Below are 24,056 nucleotides of genomic sequence, written 5' to 3' on the forward strand. Positions count from 1 at the left end.
CCACAAGCACTCGAATAAATAAATAGAATTAAAACAGCATTCATCCGATCACCAGGAAACTTTGGGAAGTTGTTGAGTACACTCCTGCGAAGGTTTCTGGCATATCAATTTATTAAATATCGCCCCCCCCCCGGGCCCTCATAATCTTTCGAATACTGATGTACGCACCAGACGGAAAAACAAAAAATCGTGTATCCACAAGCATTCAAATAAACAAAGAGAATTAAAACGACACTGTGAAATGTTTTCCATATTAAAATGAATATGTTTCAATAAAAATGACACAATGTAAATTGAATGTTATCAAAACGAGTTTCCTTGAATTTCCTTTCTTCGGAGATCGCAGCAACGCGCGCGACGGGTAGGCTAGTTTTCTATAAATTCAACTTTAACCAATTTTGGGTAATCCATGCCTTGACAGTTGATAGGCACTTGAATACGAATTGTATCTCTTCCATTCAGTGGGAAGAACATGGAGAAAATTGCCACATGTCATCAACATAATCTAAAACCTCAGGGCCAAAACAGTGAATTCACTTAAGAAAAACAGAGCATACAGATACTCAAGCATGGATGACAATGATATGAAGGTAAGGATACTATCTAGAACTGATCTGCCTGAAAGGTTCATACCCCTTTACCCCTTTTAGGGCTTTGGACTGTTTCCAAAAGTCATACAATCTTCATGGAAGGATACCAAGATTAACAGCACTGAATGCCACTTACATATCAAGGAAAATGGATGTAGCCACCCTGGCCTGATTGAGATCTTCTGCAATCACCTGTTCCAGCAACAAAGTGAATGAAAGCCAACTTCAAAGAAGATGAAGACATCACTACTCTGACAGACAAATTTAGTATGGCCGACTTCAGGCATGTTTCTAAAGTAGATATATCATGGACCACCTCAACAGTGTTGGCACAGAGCCAGAGTTATTGTGGCTGCCAAGAGGGACACAGCATGATTCCTGGAGAGGGAGGCTGGAAATAGATCCTTTGGTGAGTCAAAATATACACTACACTGTGTATTTATGTGCATAAAGATTGGTAGCTTGAAAGCGCTTGACCATGGGATATGGAGCAGTGGTAATTGGGTTGGAGAAAGTGCTACCACCACGGCGAAAGACTATTAATCAGCAGCCAGTCATTGGGTCTCACACATCACTCAGAGGTCATTTGTCTGATGGATTACCTATGTCCAGTAGTCCTGCTCTTCGAACGAGAATTATCAGAGGCATGTGCGGGAAGCATTAATTTCTTTTATAACTGAATCCCATCTGCAGATTATGGAAGATTTTGAAACAAAAGGAGGAGCATGTCACTAGAGAGTTTGGAAATTAGGTGTAATGTTATGACTCAAAGAAAGAAAGGTAACAAATAATTGTATTCTTAGGATCCCATTGCAGAAGTTCCAAATAGAAAATGTCTGTAGTGCAGTAATTGTAATTGGAGCCTGTGTGTTGGACAACTTGCACATGTAACAAACACACGTTGATTACTTAATTGTTTTGAATAGATTATATTAACGTTTTTACAGACTATATAAGGAAACTATCACAAATCAAAAAATAAAAGGTAAAGATTAAAACCCCTAGTATATAATAAAACATTTCCTATAATGTTCATTAAGTGTTAGATGTAATGAGGGTCTTTACGTATCAACACTTCTCTCAATAGACACAAAATGGGAAAAATCCTTTGAATGAATGATAAGACAATTGTATGGTGCACTGCTACTACTTGGAATGTCCTTGTACTGAACAAACAACAGCACAATTGGAAATCCAACACATTTATATTGATGCAAAGTGTCAGGTTTTAAATAATGTATTTCCTAAACCGCAGTTCATTGGTGGTCCTGCAAAGATTGAGAGGAAGTCAATCCAGGCTTGAGCTGCCAAGAAAAAGAACTGCCTAGAGTGACACGTTTGTCCTAAAGAATGGCTGCCAGCAGCGCATCAACAGAACGAAAAGATCAGGGTGGTTGGTACTGGGTAAACCTATCTGACAGATACTCAGGGCCACTTCTTAGAAGGCCTGATGTACAAGTACCAGAGATTTAAACAAATCTTTGTTTGAACAGCAGCCATGGCAGGACTCTAAGTAGGTGGGACATAACACGTGCTGGGGGATTTCAAGAAGCAGGTACGCCCCTACATTTTGAACCATCTGCAGCCGGACGTTGGCATAATCCAGGCTGGGTGCAATACGGACATGCACAACAGTTATCCGGCATTGAAGTGGTATAAAATTGTTATTTTTTAATGCTTGGAGCATCACAAAGCAGGATCCCACATCTGTCACCACCTGCTACTTAAATCCTGTGCCACTGTGGTTGGAGGAGGAGGGGGTGGCAAGAAATCAGGCCAACAATACCCCCACTACTTGTACTGGAAAGGTCAAAATAACATGATACAAACAATAATGGTCTTCCTTGATTTGCATTGGAGATTGATGATACACATACAATTCATTGCTGATCCTAAACAGGACTTAAAAGAATCATGTAGTACTGATTTCTACACACCTTCAAATGAGAGAAGCAGTTCTGTGTAGTAATAAGAGACTATCTTGACACCAAGTTGCTCCACCAGGGGGGCTGAAGGGCCATATGGATGTTAAAAAGACTTGGGCTCAAAGATGAGCCCTGAGGCTCCCCTAGTTGAAGAGCCCTGGAGGCTGAAGAGTGAAGGGCCATCAACACAGCTTGAGTTCTATTTGTCAGGAATGACTAAGTCCAAATGATAGCCACAATCTCAATGTCCTCAAAACGCTATAGGAGAACAGGGGGTGTGAGACGGCATCAAACACCGCTGAGAGATCTAATAATATCAAGCCTGTGTTAGTTCCTTGATTTCATTTCTATTTGATGTAATGTAATATTCCAACACAGTCTCGGTACAGAATGGGGATGAAAGCCCAATTGAGCAGGATGAAGCAATTAAAATTGAATGCACAAGTACTGTAAGAAAAGGCATTTTTTATAAATAACATCTAAGTAACAAATGAATTCACAATAGTGTCTAAAAAAATGTATGTGGTTTTATATACAGACCATGTGTGACAGTACATACAAGATGAAAAACAGAAAACTTTCTTTAAAAAAAGAGTAAAAGAAGATAAGGCAGGAAAGGAAGGAACCAAGAAAAGAGAAAAAGCTTAAAAATATTATGCATATAATTCAACAAGTAACGTAGCACATACGAGTAAAACAGTGCATCATATCATAAACACAGCAGCTAGAATTCTTGCTAATGATCAGTGGGATTTCAAATAGGCTTAATAATCTTAATTATATAGTATAATACATTTAGTAGAAAAGTCAGAATAAGAAAATAAAAAGATGTTAAAGGTTATCACATATTGCTTACCACCAGGTCAATTACAATATTCTGGAGCTACCTTATTCCTAAACATGCCGATTCGATGAATACATGAACAATTTCACTTTTTGTAGGACTCTGTCAGACATCAGTTATGCTGCCCAATAATATCGTTTAGAAAGAAAGCTCTACCTTGGTCTTTAAAATAATGGTATCTTTGACCCAATGTTGAGTCCAGATGAAATGAGCAGGTGAGAAGTGAATGGCCCTATACGAGAGACACACAATCAGTATTGAACAGAGATAAAATCACAAATTTTATGGATAAAATCCGGGGTAAAACATTCCATTATATAAGAAAAATAGCATTTGGGTGACATTAGAAGCACATTACTATGAGCGATTCCTTTTCCTAGTTTATTCCAAATACATCAAAACGAAGACACTTTTGAATTCATCCCTCTGACATTTTCAATATTAGAGGCCTCTAAGTAGGTGCCTCTCTTTGCATGGTTCCCCACCATTTTTGGTGGGCTGATGCTGCTGATTTTTGGACTCTGAATTAGGACACTGATAAATAGGTCCTAGTGCATGTGCTCTGACCCCCATAAACAGGTACAATTGTCTAACACCTAATTGACCTGTTTAACTTTCCTTGAAGTCCATAGTATGCAGCATTCAGAGAACACCTATGGCCTGGAAAGTTAAATGTCACCTACGGAATATGGCATTACTGGGTCATCCAGTAGTGTGGCCCGGGAAACATGACTCTAGGTCTGCAACATCAACCTGGAAGCTACAGTTTAAAACTGCACCATGACCGGTCAAGATAAACTCTTTTTAACAGTAGAGAACATTTCTTTGAAGTATTATTAATTTACCCTTATGGAGGCCTGGTAGCCCACAGGGCTAGTGATGTTTAAAAGTATGACATGCAGAAATGTAAAGTTAATATGTCCTTTCAGTGACTAGCACCTAAAAGCTACTTTCACTGTAGTAAGGCTGCATGTACCATTAAGAAACACTGGGATGCACAATTATAGATAACAGTGTTATCTGCAGGTAGTAGAGAGTAAAAAAATGTCAATGTTGGCAATATATAACAACAGCCCAACTCACAGTGAAGTTGAATTTCTAATGAATATTCAGGAAAATGTACTTTAAGAAAGTTACCTTTTTTCAGCTTAAAGCCTCTAGAGGCTAATTTGCATTAGCCTCTAGTTGCCACCCATCTGGAGATAAAGGCCTGGGTGTGGTGAGGTGTTCTGTTCCGCTAGCAGAATAACAATTTGGGCAGCACCTAGGAACTTGATAAACTTCAAAGGGGCCTCCCCTCTCACTGGCAGGTCTGAGATGACACCTGCAAAAGCTCTTTATTTGTTTCTCCAGTTAGGCAGGCTCCAATCCCAGTAGAGATGGAGCTGCCCTTAGAAGTGGTTTGAAGTAACCACAGACGAGGGTTTACTCAATTGTATGGCCAAACCTCTAGGTTGGGCACATTGGCTCTGCATAAGGGCAGAAGGTTTCACCATCTTAGATTTAGGAAAAGAGGGGCACTCTAGGAATGTTTGCAGTAGGGCACGCAGGTACTGCTGCAAAAGTGGGCAGGGAACTTTAACCCTGGGAACTTTTCTTATGTGTTAGGGAAGATCCAGGAGTCAAGCGATTAATGTGGCTTCCTCTGACTTCTTCCCAGAACACTCTTCAGCGGGCCTCATGGTGGCAAACGCAGTAACCGCTGTAGGCGGCCCAACAGCTGGCTACAACACTGTTGTACCCAGGACAAAAAAAGTGGACTCCAAAGGTAATTTGGCTGAACTGTGCAAGCTGCAGGGCTGCAACAAGCTGCAAGAGGCCTTTTTCCCTGATGAGCCCAGTTGACCAGTACCAACTGCCCTGGATCCTGCTGGCAGCCCCTGCCAGAGTGAATCTTAATGCCCAAGTGCTGTTCCTTATATCCTGGGACCCTTGATTGTGTCAAAGGGTACTACTCCTAACATCTCTGAAAAACATGGGACTTAAAATGTTGTTTTGGATTAAAAAATTTAGATGATGAGTACACACCTGTCAAGCCGATCTACCTGAGGTACATTGCTCAGAACATTTCTCATGTTCTGAGCTTTTCTGCAGCAGCAAATCCAATTCAGCTGGACCTTGCCAAGAAGGTATCCAGCCTCGTGGAACCCTCTTTGGATGCAGCCTGCACGAAGGTGAAAACCATGACATGGCGAAGGCGTTCAATGTATCTGGCTGGCAAAATGACTTCCCAGAGCTCACAAATTTGAATTTCTCCCACTTGGAGCTTTCCAGCCAAAAGCCAGCAGCTTCACTGGGACTTCATTTAATGCCTATCTGGCCTCTTTGAACCCATCTCTGACACAGTTTATTGCCTTGTCCCGCTGAGGATTTTCAACTTCCTTTTCAGACAGTAAGCCAGAAAGTGAAACGCCCAATTGTGATGAACATGGTTTCTGTATCCTTCTCTCCATTAAAGTCAACCTTCACTTTTGCCTTAACTGCTGTTGAGCTTCATGAATTTTAGTACTAGAAACCTCTAAAACTTTGAAAAAGGATATTGCTGCTTCCCCGCATCTGATTTTTGTCATGTTAGTGTCTATTGGCTCATTCAAATTTTCTCTAGTTCTTTAATTTCGAGTGGGATTTTTTTTAGTTTTATTTTTTTACTTTTTTAACAGTTTTGGTACTGATAAATGCATTACACATTTCTCCTAAGTTAAGCCTACCTGCTGTGTGCTACAGCTACCAAGGGTTGAGTTCAGGTTTAAAATATTAACCATACTGATTAAGGAATAGTGCCAGTATTACTTGAAGAAGACTAGTATCCACTTTGACTAATAATCCACTTTCTCACAATTGCGCACGAGAAAGTGTATAAATAGTGCTCCAATCTATCTGCAAATTAAAAAAAATAGTCTATCGCCACTGGGCTTAACTTACCTTGGAAAGTAATTTAGAGAAACCACATTCAATAACTCGCCATATAGTAGAATTGCCTTGCGTGTCTGGAGAGGAATCAAGCTGCAGCCATCTTCTTCAGCTCCAAAGCCTTACCACTCCCACATTTCAAAAAAAGACTAATACATTTCCCATTGAGATCGCTTTCTTGGAAAGCCAATCGAGCCTTGCTGAGCACATCACTCTGATGTTTGAAAGACATCCCAAACCCATTGAGTTCATTAATGTAGTTATATGCTCACACAACAAAAGTAAACTTCACAGTGCACAGTATCTTGAAAATGTTCCGCTGCCAAGGAGACCCCAAAGTAATTGCTTTTAACTCAATAGACCCACCTGCGATGTAAATGTGGTGATATATCTTCTAGGGCCAGTCTTACTGCTGTATAATAAAGTCAAGCTTGACATTTATATTTTATTTATGCGAGAAATATCTCTTCAAGAAAAGTAGGACAACTGAGGGTGATGTAAATTTGAGAGCATTGTATTTAAAATTTTCATTTGAACGGTGCTTGATTTGAAAAACTAAATAAATAAACAAAAAATAAGTTCACGGGGCCAATATTTTTTCAGAAGCCAGCTTCTGTGTTGTTGAGTGTGAGCGTTGCAGAACATCAAAGCTGCTCCATTCATACCTTCTGCAACCACTCTGACTCTTTATTTCTTGGAAGTTATTTTTGGGCACTCCTTTCTCTGAGGATAAACATTTACATACTGAGGGTCCCAGATACCCTTTTACAATTTTATTTCATTTTCATTAGTAGTATTAGCACAGGCCCTACTCATTTATTTAAGAAGCATGTTGTGTGTTTGCCATGCTTCTCTTTCAGTACTTCAATGAAGCCTCAGATGGAGATGTGCTAATATGCACATCTAGGATGAAGTCTGTGTTTTCTAATCAAGACAATGCTTTTCTGGGGCTTCCAGTAGAACATTACATTGTATGAGGGTCTCCCATCTCACAATATGATTATCCCATATACTCATGAATTTTAGCAAGATGCACCGTATTCAGAATCATTATGTTTCACAATCAGTAAGAACGGTAAGGCCTTAGCACAGTATTGTATTAAGCATTCATTTATAAAACCAGTGATTTCATTATCATTTTTGCCTCTAAAACAAAATGTAGCAAAACACATTTCCAGGAAACCAAACGAAGACTGTTGTTTGTGAGCATCATATACTACTTAATGACACCTTTCCAATACAGAGGTCTTTAATTGTAATTAAATCAACCAAAGTAAAAACCTTTGTGTTATTCTATTATGATCACTGAACATATTTATTCTATGATTCCCTCCGAGTATTGCGATATCTGCCATTTGGGATCTCATATACCATTCCAATATGGCCATGCCAAACAATACCACTCAATGAAGACCGCTCAAGTCTGAGTTGTGCAAATGGCCTGCTCAAGCAACAAGCTGCCGGTACCAATGTTAAGACCTGGCATTTGCACAAGTCATTGCTGCACAACCTAAACAAGGACAGCTTACAGTGCATCACATGGACTTCACTCATTAGGTGTCCATATGTAATGGACTTTGTGACTGTGCCCATTTCCATATTGTTTGTGCTAGGTGTGACAGTTGAATGAATGGGTCCCTCCTTGTTTATGAATGTAATACATTCCTGTCATATTGTCTGTTCATAGAAGGATATTTTTCTCCAGTATGGTTGGCAGGAAGAGCCATGTTAATGGCTAACAGTTTCAGAATGTTGTTGTGTGGTCCAGTGTCCCTGAACCACAATGTCCTTCATATGAGCACCCCAACCCATGAGTGATGCATCGGTTGTGATTGTCATTTTCCGGATTGGGTCCTTGAATTGATAGTGGCGTCCGCTTACCACAAACTGTAGATTCTTGGGATGTGCTAGGTGGAGTGGGATGTGGAAGTATGCATCTTTCAGATCAAATGCAGTCATTAAATTGCCCTCATGTAGTAGTGGTATTAAGTCTGGCAGTGTCACCATATGGAGGTGTTCCAACAGTTTGTATTGATTGAGGGGGACGTAGGTCTAGGATTGATCGTAGTGAGCCATCCTTTTTTGGTATGGGGAATAAAGTGGGTAGACTCCCTTGTTGAAATGTGTCCTTGGGGCAAGCTCTATGGCCCTTTTTAGTAATAATGCCCTTACTTCTTTAAGCAGATGTAGAGGCTGTGGATTTAGTTTGTGTTTTTTTAGTAAGATATTTGGTGACTGTTGAGTTTTTTTCATTCAAAAGCTTTATTCGATCATTTAGAAAAACAATCATAAAAGCACACAAGAAATGCATCAAAATGACACAACAGCTATACAATTTTAAAATTGGGAATTCAGTACAATCACAGAAAAAAGAGAGGTAACAAATCAACAATAGCAGCTAGTTTACGGAAAAAAGGTACATTCACAGTTGGGGTATAAATTCCATACTTTTCCTGGAGGACACGGATTTCAGAATAAATGTTGTGTTATTTCTAGGCAATATCCCTGCCTTATTATCTGTATTGCCATTTTATCGCTGGTTTTGTGTTTTAAACTTGTGGTTTTCCCTGCCCAAGATTGCTACCATTTAACGTGTTGAATTGTTGGATTTGCAGTCTAAACTCTGTAGTTTATCCCTCTCATTCCTGGTGACAATTCAGTTTTCCCTCCAAATTTCTCCTTTGCTCTGTGCCAAGACCTGTATGTTAGCAGTGCACCCCCAGCCACCATTTTCTGTTCACAAGACAGTGAAACCAGTCCCCCTGCATTCCCCCCCCCCCCAGCAACAGGGATATTCTACATCAGAGGCTGCTTCTGTGAGCTCTTTAAACTGTGTTTACTAGGGACTGTGCACTTCGTTTTTTGGCCAGGAGAGGGAGTAAAGTTTTATTCAAACACTATTGTTAGATTTCAAGTTAGTGAGGCCTTTACCTGCAGAAGTCCAAAGTGTGGATTGAGCCCGTCTGTCTCCTAGGAGATTCTGAACAGGAGAAGCAGCTTACAACTTCCTGGCCAGCAAACCTTGTCTGAGGCCGCTAGGACCTTATATGGTCTGCTAGTGGTTGGTACATGTGTACACTGATTGGTGGTTGTATCTGGTGATCTATTGGATTAGGGTTAGTATCCTAATTGGTCGGGTATTTGAGGGTTCTGATTGGTTTCTGGGACTGTGATTCAATCAATGTAGGGTTGGGACTAGGGCTAGAGTTAGGATTTCTATTGGAAGTAGGGACTAGGGCTTCTGGTGTGATTGGTTGCAGGACTAGTTGTGGGACTAAGAGTAGGGTTAATCTTTGTATTGGAAGTAGGGACTAGGGCTTCCTGTGCCATTGGTTGCTTGGACTTGGGTTGGGACTACTGGTAGGGCTAGGGCCTCTATTGGACGTAGAGATAAGGGTTTTTGAACTGATTGGGTGCTTGGACTAGGGCTAAGATTGGCTGTAATGTCTTGGTCTCCTATTGGTTCTAGGTTTTAGGGCTAGTGTTGTGATTGGATAGTGTTTGGGCAAGGTTTCCATTGGCTGAAGGGGTCACCTGATTACTAGGGCTATAAAAGGCCAGGGTTAGGGCATCTCAGCCTGGGCTTCGAGGCTAAGGGTGGAGAGGACAAGGGCAGTTGCCTGTTTGAACCTGTTAAGGGCGGAGAGGACAAGGGCAGTTGCCTGTTTGTGCCTGTTCGAGACTGATCAGGACCAGGGCCAGAAATGCTGCCCAATATACTTACCTCCTTTATGTATCTATATACTTTCAATGTACTTATGGATCTATATATTTATCACTTTCTGCTAATTTAGCATTTCCAATGCACTACCCTATTCCTCAGCCTATACTTCGCTCAAAATATCTTCTAGCCCAACCTCCTGACTCATCTCAAACATCTTTCTACTAGTCTTTCCAATGCACTACCCTATCTCTCATCCTATACATACATCAATATATCCTCTACATCCACTCTCATTTATCCCAAACCCCATACCACTACTATGATCCCCAAAATAACCCTTTCTAGACTTTCTACTACTCTACCCCTCCTTGCATCATCTGACACCTCTTTTACTATACCGATCCCCTAAAACAAACCTTTCTAAAATTTTCCCTCTGACTCCTCTCCTCCAAAACTTCTTTTTACTCATCCAAAAGCCTCCTCCTACTGCAAAAAAAAAAAAAAAAACATCTTTCTCTCTTTTATCCGTCCACTATCCTTTTCAATCAAAATTAACAGACTAACTTATTCACTTCTCAAATTCCATATTCAACTATACTAATTCACCACTAATTGTTTATGTGTTCCAAAGTGGCGTGCTACTCGCCAGAAAAGCGCTTCAGCACCCATCAGGGGTAACAAGTGCTAGATGCATGCAAACCTTTTTTCCCCTTTTATCCCTCCTCTACCCTTCGTACTCCAAATAACTGACTAATATCCACCACTGAAATTACTTAATATTTCACCATATTAATTCACCACTAATCCTTTATGGGCTTCCTGAATAGCGTGCGTCAACACCCCATCAGGGGTAACCAGCACTATATAAATACAAACCTTTTTTCCTCGTCTATCCTTGTGCTAGCATTCCAAATCCAAATTACTGACTGGCCAATCCACCACTTAAAATGTACTTGCATGTTTCACTATACTAATTCAACACTAATCCTCTATGGGTCTCGGAGTAGCGTGCTACTCACCGAAGAAGCGCTTTAACGCCTCATGAGGGGTAGTAAGCGCTATATAAATGCAATTACAATACAATACAATACATGCACCCCAATACATTTGCTTTATTATAGTTTGATAATTTAGCAATAAGTCATATATGTAGTCATATAGTTCATAATGCTTCTATATTTAAGTGGAGGTGCAACAACACTAATATGTTCATTCAAATTTAAAATAATGGGAAAAGTGCAGTTGAGCTGGATACAGACATATAGAAGACAGGGGGCCTCATTTATGAGAAATGACGCATCGCTGCGTGAAAGCAGCGATGCGTCACTTCTCAGTGCGCACTCCTTGCGACATTCCTGATGCGTCATATTTAATGTATGACGCATCATGTCGCAAGAAGTTACAGATACGTCAGTATTTCTGACGTATCTGTAAGTGCAAAAGTGACGCATTGCTGGAGTGTGTCACAAAAGTGACGCAACTCCAGCAATGCGTCCTTTCACATGGGGCAAGCCCCATGTGAAAGGGCCTGCGCCAGTCTTACGCCTGCTGTGAGGCAGGCGCAAGATTTTTACGCAACGGCGTCCTAAAAGTGACGCTGTGAAACTGCGTCACTTCTGCGACCCTTCCTTGCGTCAATACGCCCCCCTTGCATACATTACACCTGGCGCAGGTATAATGTGGCGCAGGGGTTTACAAAGTAACGCATCTACCTAGATGTGTCACTTTGTAAATATGGCGCAACAAGGCGCATTATTTACGCCACTGGTGCGTCACAAAAAGTGACGCACCAGCGGCGTAAAAGTGACACACGGCCTCATAAATGAGGCCCAGGGTCTTCAACTTCCTGAGAGGCTCTCAGATTGAGCAAGCAGAAGCTGTAAATACTATTTGTGAAGGCCACAGGGCGGCCTCATCGTTTGCTGGGATGCCATAGCTACTGAGCAGAGATAGACAAAGATGTTCTTTACATTGAACAAGACCTCTGTTAATGTATAGGGGTGGGAGCCGCATATTATATGTGTTAGAAACTTCAAAGGCCATTTTGGTGCTGCGACATCTTATCCACAGGAAAGAAGCGATCGGTTGAAAGAGAGAGATAACTCCAACTTTTCACACAAGAGAAATCTCATTTTTAAACCACCCTTACAATGTTTCAATTCTTTTTAAAATATTGTTTGCTGTTCATTGTAATTGCCACTATTTTATTAATTTAGTTACAAATATACACATTCTATGCACTACGATATGTGTTGAATTTAATTAAATCATAAAACATATATTTATTCACATTTATACTTAATTACATTATACTTATATTACATTTGTCAGTGTGTCTATTCAGGATGACAAGAGATTCTGCTTCTTACTAACAACAAATAATCCTGTGAAGTCTCACAATAATGATTGTTACCCAGAACACACCAACCTTGTGTAATGCTTAGGTGCTTTGGGGCTACTGTCCACCGGATTTCATGGCTCTCACTGGTCAGTTGGCATCGGGTCTATACTAACAGAGGGTTTTTATTGGAATTGCAAAGAAAGTATCAGATCTTCACTTGTTTCTAATGCAAGAAAGATTTGTCAATCTTTCTAATGGAAGTGTCTGGGCTGCTTCACAAATGTTATGTCAACTGCTCTAAAGTTCTTTCAGCCTGATTCATGAAGCGAAATAGCGCCCGCAATGGCTGCGAAAACGCAATTGCGGGTGCAAAACACGGAATCGGCATTCAAGTACGAAATAGCGAAATCGCTAAAAAATAATAGCGAGCGGAATAGCGATTACGCTGTAAAAGTCGCAGACTCCGGGAAGTCGAGCATTAGCGATAATGAAATAGCGACCAACCACGGAATCTGCGAATTGAATAGCGAAACGCAATATTGTCTCAATCGGCATTCATGAAAGAAATACATTAGCGAAAAAGCGCTAAATCGCACATTTGCGCGGCGCAATTTAAGGACAACTCAAAGCAGGTGGTAACCATAAAAGCCATGATTAACCAAAATTTGAAAAACTGTTAGCCAATCACCAACAGGTCCAGGCCTGACCAATCACACATAAGGACATTCAGCAGCAGCAATAGGCGTTCCACAATGCCTGGGATGTACATGGTGGTGAGGCGGCGAAGGCTACAGCGAGCAGCACGGAGGAGACGCATGAGGCAGGCAAGGATTTACCGGCAGCGGGTCACCTTGCTGGGGCAAACCAGAGAACAGATTTATGCTAAATACAGGCTGAATGGGGAAATGATCACCTGGCTGATACAAGAACTCGACCCCATCATGCAGCACCCAACAAGGCGAAACAATTCTGTGCCCACACATGTGCAGGTATTGTGCAGCCTGCACCTCCTGGCATCCGGCAGTTTCCAGGGCATAGTAGCCGCTGCTGGGGGGATATCCCAGCCCACCATGTCACGCTGCCTCCACACTTTTGTTGACGCCATGCTCACCCAGCTCCACCGGCACATCACATTTCCCACGAGCCAACAGGATTTGGACCTCACAAAACTACAATTTTATAATGTTGCCCATTTTCCCCATGTCCTTGGCTGCATAGACTGTACCCACGTCGCCATCTGCCCACCAGCTGGCACGGAGTATATGTACCGCAACAGGAAGTCGTACCACTCCCTCAACATACAGATGGTCTGCAATGCCAAGACCATCATCACTGACATTGTGGCCCAGTACCCAGGGAGTACCCATGACTCCTTCATCTTCAGGCACAGCGGACTCCACACACGACTGATCAGGGGAGAGTTTGGGGAAGGACACCTACTTGGTAAGTACACTTTGTCAACAATGTCACATTGCTATGAAGTAACTGCGCTGCACAGGCAATCAACATCTGCTCCTCTCATACAGGTGACAGTGGCTACGCCCTACGGGAATACCTCCTGACCCCTTACCTCAACCCTGCCACACCTCAGCAACGCCGCTACAATGTTGCGCACATCCGGACAAGGAACTGTATTGAAAGGACATTTGGCCTGCTCAAGAGCAGGTTCCGTATACTGCACAAGACAGGTGGGGCCATGTATTACAGTCCTGCAGCGTGCTGCCGCATTGTGGCTGTCTGTGCAATGCTTCATAACATTGCAAACAAGCGCCGGATACCAGTTGACATCTCAGGCAGTGAATCTGAGGGGGATGACCGGCCACCAGCACATGCGCACCATGCACGCGGGGAGAACCCAGCTGAAGGCCACAGACGTCGCAACCACATCACAGCTAACAATTTCTAGCCCACCCCCTTCCCCCACCCCACATATCACAATTGCATGCAAACTGTAATGATTACACAAGGCGTATGTGTGCACCAAAATAAATGTATTTGTTATAATCACAAAAAAAAAGGGTCTTGGTAACAACTATTTACAAAATGCAGTATTCATGCATACTGCATGAGACGGTCCATGGCAGGCTTAAGTTCAGCCTGCGCCTGTGTCCCTGACACAATGTCATTGGCGCCTCCGGCGCACAATCCCCAGGCGCCTGTGAGGCTCTTCCTCATCCTGGGCAGCTGGAGCAGGCGTAGCCCTTGTGCTGTGCCTAGGTGGGGGGGCCTGCGTGGCAGAGTGGCTGCTGACACTGGAGGCACCCTCACTAGCATCATCACCCCCCACAATTGCCGGTAGCACAGGTGCGTGCAGTGCGGTGACGGCAGTGGTCAAATGCTCCAGCACCCGGGTAATATCCTCGCAGCACTGGACCAGTTGGTGCTGCTGGGTCAACGAGCGCCGCGCAAGCAGGGTGGTGGCATTTTCCGAGACATAATTGGAGCGGCTATAGGTGGACAGCCGGCTCAGCAACTGGTGGTGGCGCCTGCTTGCAACACTGCGGTGCTTCACCAGCGCTGCAGTGTTGTCTTCCATAGCCGCCGTCATGCGGTCCATGGCCGCCGTCATGCGGTCCATCCTCTCCCCGACTCCAGCCACATTGCGGCCTATCTTATGAAGCTGGAGCTGGATTGCTCCTTGCTGCTGGGACTGCCGCTGGTGTATGCGGAGCATGCGCCGCTCCACGCTCATGCAGGCATGGAGATGCCCATTGCCCCGCCTGCTGTTGGGCCGCTGTGTAGCGGATGTGGCTGGCCCAGATCTTATTGGACGTGCTGCAGGTGTTGTAGCAGCTGGTGTTGCAGGTGCGGCAGCCACTGGAGGCACATTGGTGGGGTGCCTTGCTCTGGCAGACGGTGGGCCTGCAGGTGTTGAAGCAGCAGAGGCGGGGGGCCTGGCCTTGGCAGACGGTGGGCCTGCAGGTGTTGTAGCAGCAGAGGCGGGGGGCCTGGCCTTGGCAGACGGTGGGCCTGCAGGTGTTGAAGCAGCAGAGGCGGGGGGCCTGGCCTTGGCAGACGGTGGGCCTGCAGGTGTTGAAGCAGCAGAGGCGGGGGGCCTGGCCTTGGCAGACGGTGGGCCTGCAGGTGTTGTAGCAGCAGAGGCGGGGGGCCTGGCCTTGGCAGACGGTGGGCCTGCAGGTGTTGTAGCAGCAGAGGCGGGGGGCCTGGCTGCTGGTGTTGTCGCTGCTGCAGGGGCTGGTGGCTGTGTATCAGGTAGGGATTCCTCCTCCTGGGCCTCCTCATCGATCAGCAGCCTCTCACTGTCACTGCTGTCACCCGCACCTGTGAGGGTAAGTGGATACTCATTAGGTGCATGTGACTGTCAGACGTGCAGATGTTACATGCATGCTGGGTGTCATTCCCTGGGTGGCTGTGTATTTGCGCACTTTGGAACCTTTCTGGGCGCATTGTGGTACTACTACATTGTGGACATACTACGTCTCCCACAATGCTTCAGGGCATTTCCTGATGCACAACATAGGCATGACTAAGGGCCAATGAGTGAGCCTATTTGGTCAGGGGCGGTCATAGGGGACAGGGTCGCAGTCGCATGCCACTTACCTTGGGTGTCTTGGGTGGGGCGGGAGGAGTCCAGAGGGGTCACGCCAACACACGCCTCCCTCTCCAAGGTGTCCTCTACCTGGTCCTCCAGGGGGGTGTTGGGTGGGACAGTCGGTCCACCACCTCCGGTGCCTGATGCCTCACCAAGGCGCTCCGCCACCCTCTCCTTGGCACGCCCCCGGAGGTCGTACCACCGCTTTTTAAGCTCCTCCAGAGACCTGTCCGCAACGCCCACAGAGTTCACACTGGAGGCAATCCCCACCCATATCCTCCTCTTCTCCTGCTCTGGGACCCTCCGGGAGTTGGCACCAAACAGCTGGTCGTGGTTGGCCACCACCCCTTCGATGAGGTTCTCCAGCTCCTGTTCGGAGAATTTCAGTTTGCGCTTGCGGCCAGCGCTGTTGCTGGGGCCTGGCTGGGGTTCGTCCGACATGTCGGTCGCTATTTCGGCGGGGTTGTGAGTCGCTAACGGCGGTTTAGCGGCAGCTTTCGGTCTTCAACACTCGACTGATAGCGTCACTGTGTTGTTTGGGGGTGGGATTTGGCTGCTTCCTGGTTGTGATGTCATCACGGTGCTCGTAATGCGTCTTCCCGTTTTCCCGATCCCGCGAGATTGCGACTCGCATTCCCGATCGCACGGGATTGCGAGTCGCTATCCCGTGCGATCGGGATTGCGAGTCGCTATCCCGTGCGATCGGGATTGCGAGTCGCTATCCCGATCGCAGGTAGCCGGAAATAGCGATTTTTCTGCGTTTTTTGTCGGTCGCTAACGGCTTTAGCGCCCGCGTGCGAGTCGCTATTTTTTCCCCGAAAAGTACATGAATGCCGTTTTGCGTTTCCTCAATAGCGAGTCGCTATTTATCGCTATTAGGGACACGCAAAACGGCCCGTACATGAATCAGGCTGTTAGTCTTTGAGACTGCTTTCATTTGCCATGTGAGAATAGCTGCTACATTTACTGGTATACTTTACTATGCTTATTTGAAGTGGCTGGGAATATTGCCGCACATATCACAATTTGTAAGGGACAGTAATTAGAAAATGATGTGCTTCTTCAAATCGAAGTTATACTTTTTTTTTGACAGAGTTTTATATAGCGCAAACTTGACCTGAATCGGTTATCAGAGCGCTTTACATGAGCACCAGTTGCATTACATTTTTTTATAGAGCGCACTACTCACCCGTAGGGTACATGAGGACACATTCATTTTTGTTAGGCACGGGGAGATTTAGAGATTTGCCCAGAATCGCAGGATGTTCAGCGTCATTGCCGAGACTCGAACCAGTTCCCAGATTCGAGGGCGACCGCCCTAGCCATTAGGCCAACTCCTCTCCCCGGGATGAACATTTCCACCATCAATCCCTAGATTAATTCATCTTGGGTATCGCCACATATGCTCTAAACCGAGCTGCTCTGCAACATAATGCATTCTAATTTTAGGGCTTTTAGAACAGTAGTTTTGCCCAGAGGGAGCCCATGTGTGACTCCCTAGGAGATACCAATGACTCCCTGCCTGAGGGAGGAGTGGAACTGTAGCAGTCTCCTACTCACCCAGACACTTGGCCCCTGTGGCCCAGCCTTCAGGTCTGTCTGCACCTCATGCGTGTTGACTCCATAACCAAATCTGGGACAGTGGACAAGGGTGACGGTTTCTGATTCTTGACTTGCAGGCTAAATACACCCTACAGTAAATAAGATAACAAAGGTTGACAATGCAGTGTTCACCTGCAGTGCATACTTATTGTTGTATTGAACAATCACAGATTTATTGTCATTGACTACATGTAAATAATGTGTAACTTTAAGGCAGTCTTATTGTCAGTTATAAATGTATTAATTCATATATAAATATGCACTATATCCCTCTGTGAGCACTTTAAAAAATGCCTTTCAGTGCCTAGAATGTCCAATTTTGTTTCAATTCGCCTGCAGTCACAAATCGTGCAGTCTATAAATTAAATGAAGTCCTCATTTAAGGGCTATGATGCCACTTCTAAACTGAATGGATTTCTACAGATAAGACCTGCCTAGAATGAGTCTCTGCATACTGAGTGATGAAGATGCAAACCATAATTCTATAGCAAAGACTTGGCGGGATAGTTTGTCTTAAGAACACCTTCAAGAAATGTATCTTCAAGTCACAATCATATTTTTAGCGTAAAAAGCTATCTCTCATCTTGGCCTTCAGCTCCAATGATTAAACTGCAGATTTTTTTTCCAAAGGCTTTGCTTTATTCCACTTTACTTAACTGAAAAATGCTCTTTTAAAAAGGATCATATTTTTAAAATATGTTGTGTGGTGATTTACTGAGTTTATCTGACAAATCTCAAAACAGATCTGTTTCTATTTCAATTTCCATAATATTAGGCGTAATAGTGGTGACAGTCGGTATATTTCTTTAGTGATAAGATGAAGGATTTTGAATTTCTTTGCGCAGCATTTGTTATTTTGCGCCCTTTTATCATGCATTTTGCTTAGCTATATATTTGCCATCCTGGAAGGTTGGCAGTGCTCCATTTTGCAAACCTTTTCATACTAAGTTTTATTGTGTTCCTCCTCTCAGATATCTCCCTGCAGCATTGGATAGAAGAGAGATATTAGTTTTGGCCAATACTGTCTAAGGTGGTGCATCTTAGTACCTTCAGCTGCAACAGAACTTCATCAATCTGGGACAAACCTACAAAGATGGAAATGTAGATAAAAAAAATCTATATGTGTTCGAAACGGCCATACATTTTAACAGGCCCACATTTTATTTTTAATCTCTAATTAACAAAAAGCCTACCTGAATCTTAAATATAGAGGTGAATTCAATAACACACAAGCATTGACACAGTCAATCTGTCTCACCTTTGGGACTTCTTCGCTTTGCCAATTCTTTATGACATGGTGTACAACCTCAGAAAAGAAGCAAAATACTTTTGGTCAATGTTGCATGGCATCTGTAACAAAAAAAGATAGAAATTGTGTCAAGATGTGATATGGGCTTAGACCTCATCACCAACATCATTCAGTAGACGTGCACCCGCATGATGATGTATGTGACCAGGTGCCACCACGCATGTGAATACCTACTGAATGGCATGTGCACTATTTTATTTATCTGTCCATTACAGCAGATGCCACTTGGCATGGTAGATAACAAAAATGAAAATTGCACCAAAGCACATTTCAGCAAATGAAGCAATCCACAGCAAATGTGCTCTGCAGGACTCACCAAGTAATGTAAAAAAAATGAAAAGTACTGCGAGGAGTATAGCGCATTTCTACAAAATCAGCAGCTACTCCAAGATAAGCAAAAGAAATTTAAAAGTACTAAAAGTGATGGGTGAGCAAAAGAGAGGGTGGGCGGATGCAACAGGCAGAATGGGCGGGGACAAAGTAAAAATAATGTTGCCAAGGGGAGAAGAGATAAAGGAGGAGCAACAGTGAGCACACAAGGAGTTTGGTAACTAGAAGAACACAAGAGAGATCAGCACACGAAGAAGAGAGAAAATGAGGAACAAGACAGGTATTTGGCGGGAGAGAAACATACAAGAGAGAACTGGAAAGGACATGCACTCTAATGGAGTGCTTAACGAAAAAGAAAAAATATTTCCCGAAAAGTGAAAAGTGGAAGGGCACTAGTCAGGCGATCTGAAGGATGGCAAAGAGGCCACACTCCAGGACAGAGATAAACACAAGAATAGGAAGGTAAGCCATCAAATAGGACCAAGCCAATGAGAGTGACAATCCAACCAATGGTAAGCAAAGGGCAGGCTGTAAGCTTATTGTAAATTTTTTGATATGATGAACAAAAGCCTTTCATATACAAGGAGCTAAAATGCAGACCCATGGTATGCAAATTAAAGCCACCACTGCAGAAAGCAGATAAACACAGTCAATACAATTATTCAAACAGCTGCTGTGTTTAATTTGCACAGGTGTGGCTCCGTGTTTGATCAACGAGAAGCCAAGATACTTTTTAAACAAAACTTTAAAGGTTACTGTTTCACCAATGTGAATGGAGGGAGAAACACAAAGACAAGACAGAGGAATACAGAAAGTGGTGAGGGATGCAGAGAATCACATGGGCAAGGTAGAACAATAGGTGGGTAGGGGGACAGAAGCACACAGTGAGACAGCAAAGTGGAGAGCGGTGCACAGGAGCATGTGGTGTGAGTGAGTAACTCAGAGCACGGAGAAGAGAGAGAATCCAAACAAGATAAAAAATGGAAAACATATGAACTTGCATAGAGGGCCTAACAGAAAGGAAAACATTGTTCCAGGAAAGCGGCACTCATGGAAGAAGAGAAGGAACATGTCAGAGTGTGACAAACAGGAGGGCTAGACACTAGGCTAAAACAAAACCAATAAATGGAAACAAGCAAATGCAAGTTAGAAAAGGCTAGACCAATGATAAGCAATGTGTGGAGTGCATTTCTAGGTAAGCTTTTGGCATGTATTAAATATGTCTTTTCATCCAGACAGCTGAGTAATGAATGAATGAATGAAATGCGACTTGAGTAGCGCACAGCTACTCCAAAGATTGTCCTAGCACTGTACTCCTCTGAAACCTTGAAGATTACAATTGGACCTTCTAATATTGCTTAAAAAGATAAGTTTTCAGCTTTTTTTTAACACTGAGATAGCATCCACTGAGCCATCTGGTTGGTTTTGATCTAAAAAACAATATCTACTTCCATGACTTTCTACTCACTCTGGTACAGTTCACAAAGACAGATGATTGGATTAACAATTGTTTACACAGCACAGAAGGTGAATTTGCAGTCCCAAACCAGTCTTTACTCTTCAGGGATATTACCCCATAATTGTGTAATATTATGTGGGACTACATTCCATTCAAAGAGGTGCAGAGTAGGCATTTCAAGGTGGGACTAGTCTTGAGAGATTGCGAACCCCCACAAACATATATGCCTGTAGCCATTCCCAAACTCCTTGTTAAACATCTTCCAGACTGCAATTTATCGTAGACCTACTCTAGTCTATGGCTTGAGAAAATCTTTTTCCTTGGTAGGAAGGTAAACAAGTACAACAAACTTTGTGCGTTGTAAGGAAAAAGTATTAACAACGGAGTAACATAAAAACTTTTCCTCATGGAGAGAAGAGAGAAAAAGAAAAGAATGTGCCATTGCCAGGAGGTGCTAGCTTTCTGCAAGGCCAACGTTCAATGGAGCTGCAATTCTGCATTCGGGAAATAGTAGCACCATAACAAAACAATGTCAAAGTCAATAAGTCTGACTTTCATGTAGTAAAGCCGCCAAACACAGACAACCACATATGCTGTTTGGATGGTGTTTCTGATGGTAAAGGTGTTTAATGATAGTGAAGGTTGTGGTCGTAGTAATATCCACTGAGAAAAAGATTAAAATACCTGTAGTAAAAATGACAAAACAGGATTCTTTTCTGTTTAAAATTCATGTAAGGGATAAAGATTTCAATGGGTGATGTTTAAGTGTATTTTTCACTTACAAAACAGTCCCTCACTCATTACAGATAAAGTACTCCATTGAAGCAAAATGATACACCAATTCGCCCTGGTAATTTAAGTTCTACTGTCTTGTCAAGTCAGACCTCAAAAGGGTTGTCCAATGACTTTCACAGACTTACACATTGAAAGCTGCAAAAGGTCCAGCATTCAAAGCATACATCTTTAAAGTTTTGCAAATTATATAAAGTTGTGAATCTACACTCATGCGAAGTTGCAGATATATAAGAGTTGAGTTAAAACTCTGTATTCACATCATGCTCTTAACATTTACCATCAACAATCAAAGTCAAGTCTTTTTGAAATGTTAGCAGTTGATGAATACTTGGCTGCTGGATCACTTCACATAGAGAAAAAAACTTAAGTTTGGTCCTTCACTGTAAAGTTTGATTTGGGAATGCCCTTGCATTGATTACATTCATTGCAGGGCTCTCTGTCCCTTAAAAATCATCATAACCATGGTTATACTCCCTGTAATTAATTAGGGGCCAACTTAGTGACAGAATGAATAGCATAGGTATAAACTGATGTGCATTGAAAAAGGTTTGTAGATGAGAACAGGAACCAATTTGGGAGGTTATAGAGAGAATACTGAAAGAAACATGAGTTCAAACACTCAGTATGGTTTATATTAAATGCATGGCTTTCCTAGACGGTTAAAAGACTAAATGCAATGTTGGGCGTGGTCAGTTTTACCTGCAATCCAGCACCAAAGACAATAGCTTTTGTTTTCTTTGGTGGATTTCAGACCCAGAACATATGTACCTTAATAGTTTGGACCTCACCTCAAATCGACACTGGAGGTGAAGTCCATGCAAGAAAAAAACACAGAATTAGAATACGGTTAACAATAAACAGATTAAAGACTGCGGTTGCTTGAAATGTGGGACTTCCTGCGCTATCTTTTCTTCTGGGGCTCAGCCAAGTTATGAAATATCATCTGGCTGCCGCCCCGGCCTTTATGAGAGCCTGGCATGTGAGCAGCAACTTCGAGGGCTTGTATTCCTTTTTCTCGTCAGAGTGAGTTTGGTTTGTGATGCGTTGACTTGCGTTCTAAGCTAACTTTTTAAGTACATACCTCAGTTTCATATAACAGGGAGAATTCCGAAAACATGGAAAGGCTCTCTGCTTGTGTCTTTCTGTAAAACTAAGGTAATAATGTTTAACAATTTAATTTGTATATTTGACTTTTGAGCAAATCACACTAGTTGTGAAAAACCCTCATCCTGCATAAAGATATACCATATGTGAGTCACCGTGAGATCTTTCACCAGTCACAGGTGGAGCAAAATCAAGTGTGCGGACCAATGTTCCCTCTAATTGTTTTCCTCTGTGTGCGGCAGTGTAAGGTCTATGTGCGCTGCAACCAAGACTGTGTGCGCCAGTAACCAGGAGTGCATGTGGGCACAGCGCTAAATATCACTCCAAACGTTTGCTTAAAAAAGTGAAAAGACGATGCATTTCCTTACATACAGATCCTCGTGAACGGTTTTAAGGCAGGTTTGAAACCGCCCCACATAGCAATTTGAAACCTTAGCAGCTATGTTGCTGCATTTCTTTTCTTAATAGAATGGGCTGCAGGTTGATTGTGTGCATTTGTTCAAGTTTTTATGTTGATTTCAGCTCATGATGGGCACTGTGATTAACATGAAAACTTTAACCAATGCTCTCTTTGAGCAGGAAAAATAAAATGATAATAACGTTATTATAATTTTACTTTTCGCAGATTCCGGGCTGGGTTAGGGTAGGCCCGCATCAGGCTCTTGACTAACACATTTTAATGCTAGTGTCCGCATCACTGCATTAAAATGCATTAGTCACGTATTCTAGCACCCTCTGACAATACTGCAATTGAGGCACACTGCCAATGAGGCAGCACCAGCACGCTAAAATCGTCTAACATTAGAGAGCATGCAACTCTGCCTTCAAATTTAAAATGCTATGCGTCAGAGATATAATATTCATGAACAGCGCTGAGCAGGCAGGCCAGAATTTAAAAGATCAATTAGCCGTGCCCCAACCAGCCTTCCTGTGAGTCTACTTCTTTAATGTGATCGATTCCATTCCCCAGATTTTTTTTTAACATGTGTCTCAGGATGGCAGAAATAGCCAAGGCCCACAGATAAGGCTCAGCGTTCGTGGCAGTTCGGAGCAGGGTGGGTAGAGAAGGAAAAGGACTCGGTCTCTTCCTTCTTGCCCAGAGAAGGCAAGGACAGTGTCCACTTCTGCTCTGCCGCTGGCAAAAGCACTCACTGATATCTGAACAATTAATGTAAAAGCGTCAAGGTAACCATGTTGTTCCTGCTTACATTTCACAGGCTTTACTTAAACTTGCATTCCTTATGAGTATTTGCTTTCTCCATGATTTTGTAACTTTTTTTAGCGTAATTTGAATTGTGTTGCATCCAGGAGTTTATAGCGGGCCACAATTGGGTTGTAGCTGAAGGCAGTGCGAGTGTCTCTCAGTGGAGCAGTATGGTGTTCAGTGGAGGAGAGGATGTGGCACTATGGTCAGAGCTGCCGAGTTTGGAACTGGGGAACCAGGTTCAGCCTTCATGACCAGACCACCAGACCACTCTCGTGAGGGAGCACATTCCCTTGCTATACCTTCAAAGCCCTGGTGTCTTTGCACCATCATGCGTACCCTAACGGTGGCAACCATGGTTAAAACGTAAAGGCCTGTCAACCACAATCCATACCGAAGTTCACCTCCAGTCTTGCAGGCATGCCT

This window comes from Lissotriton helveticus, chromosome 2_2 (assembly GCF_964261635.1).
Source record: "Lissotriton helveticus chromosome 2_2, aLisHel1.1, whole genome shotgun sequence".
NCBI classification, from domain to species: Eukaryota; Metazoa; Chordata; class Amphibia; order Caudata; family Salamandridae; genus Lissotriton; species Lissotriton helveticus.